Source organism: Fragaria vesca, linkage group LG6, assembly GCF_000184155.1.
Source record: "Fragaria vesca subsp. vesca linkage group LG6, FraVesHawaii_1.0, whole genome shotgun sequence".
NCBI classification, from domain to species: domain Eukaryota; kingdom Viridiplantae; phylum Streptophyta; class Magnoliopsida; order Rosales; family Rosaceae; genus Fragaria; species Fragaria vesca.
In genome coordinates, this window is record NC_020496.1 from 5,991,454 (window position 1) to 5,993,810 (window position 2,357).

Consider the following 2,357-nt stretch of genomic DNA (forward strand, 5'->3'; position numbering starts at 1 on the left):
TTCTACAATTATATTGGAACTCAAAATTATGAAGCTAAACTCAAATAAATAATAAAGCAATTCAAAACTAATCGTCCATGTACTTTGACTGCCACAAGGGAAAGACAATAAGATCATTAGAGCTCAATGCCAAGTAAAATAGTTAATCGATCAAAGCATCAATTCAATGGTTAGCCAATCTATCAAAGTAATGAATAATAAGAAAACTAAAACTAAGAATTATATATAGCTCGTTCCTATCATGCATGATCAATCACTAGCTTGTCTTTATTTCTCCGATACTTGCAAGACCATTTTCAAGCGCTCCCTCTAAGGCCATCAGGTGCACAAAGATGTTAGGTCTTCCCCTTTCAAATGCCTACATTGTTCACCATGAATAATTAATCTGTACTTATATTAGTTATCAAGAGAGAACAAATTAATCTAGTTATATATACATATATCCACTTCATTGGAGAGCTGGTTCTATACATTTTGTCATATTTTTCTTTCAGTATTAGTTCATGACTAATTATATATAAGTTTCAACGTCTGAATCAGCTTCTAGCACTCTAGGAACCCACAAGAAAAGACGTTTATTGTATTCGGGGTTCTTATATTGATCTATCTATCAGTTATTTCAATTTTGTATAGCGTAAGAAAGGAAGAGAGAGAAACAACCAGATCGTTCTGTTCATAGATCGGTGTTAGATTTCATGCATGTGTTTACACTTACAGTTTTATTTCTCCATAAACATATATACCAGCGCCTATCAGAGAGCTTAGCAAGAGAGAGGAAACCCAGAAGCTGTACTACATATAATTTATTTTTAGATCTGTTCGCACAAATCCCAGATCATGTTCCTTGGAGTCATAAAATTAGTTAAAATGAAAAATAAAGTAGGAAAACAAAGAGAAATTAAGAACCAAAACCTCATGCTTGGCATCCCATAACCTCTCTCTTTCCAGACTGCAAGTGAAATTTGTCAAAGATTTTCTTCCGCCCTTGTCATATCAACAAGAAACAACAATTAATCTCTCTAGAGCTCCTTTTCATTATATTTTTCTTTCAAGAAAACCCATAAATGAAATTAAGAACCCAAGAAATTAAACGTGTAAAAAAGAAAAGAAAAAAAGAAGAAGATTACGTACGTTTCCGGAGGGCCACTGCAGTAATCAACCATGTTTCCAGAGCAAGAATGATAATACCTTAGCATCGATCACAGAGAACAGCGAGTTCCTTAGCCTTCTTGATGATCCCATTCCTTCTCTTAGAATAGTCACCTGCCTGTTGCTTGAGTTTTCAATTCTATTAATCTCAATCTTACCCCTCCCCATCTTTCACCACAACATCTTTCTCTCTCTCTTTCACTCTCTCTCACTGAAATCTTCTTCTTGTTTTATGTTTTTGAAACAGAAGCTAGCTAGCTAGTTCTCTTAAAACAGTACGTAGAGATGATGTAAAAGCAACAGGCTCAAAGTAATTAAGACACATTATGGACCATTTTCTATTCTGGGTTTGTAGATAAACAACTTTCATAGTGCAGGTTCGTTTATGGGGTTGGTGACAAGGCCAAGCCAACTGCTTTTATTTTGTGTCCCCTATTTTTTATATTTTTTGTGAATTTTCGTTTCAAATTATTAATCAGTGTGGTCTGTTTTCTCTTTATCTCGGTGTGACCGACTCACTCAATGGTTCTAAAGGCTTTTCTTAAACACCATTTATTAAGGGATGCGTGATTTTGGGGCTCGGAGTTTGTATAGGCTAGGGTTTGTAGACATGGAGCTAAAAAGTGTGGGAAGTAATCAAATCAAGCTAGCTTTAGGACTGAACCGGACGACGTACCTGAAAGCAGAATCAGATTATGGTTTTCTTCAACGTATTATGATGGGTTTCAGCTGGGAGGGAACAAAGAAGGAGACGAGGTATACGTTTGTGTGACTTGAAGTATTACAAAGAAACGAATTCATACGATACCATGAAGAGCCAACCAGTCAAGCTCATCTATCACATGGAAGGACGTACGACGTCCGAGTATTACAGGGATTTGGTCTGTGATCTTCCATCTTCCATCTTCATATATGTATATGAAGTGAACTTGTGAATTGAGATGTGCGTGTAAATAGTACCAAAGTGATAAAACCTTACCCTGCCTACAAATTAAGGCCGCGCGAACAAATTTAACTCTTGTCATGAATATGTGATTTGATTTTGACAATAAAGCACCCCAAAATGTAGATCTTATAAAAGAGAGATCTATAGCAGTTCTTGATGTAACACACACACATATAGCAAACTTATTGACAACATGAGGATGATAAAGGTTATACGTACTATACTTGCCATCAAATCAGCCACATGAACATGTTGATGATGG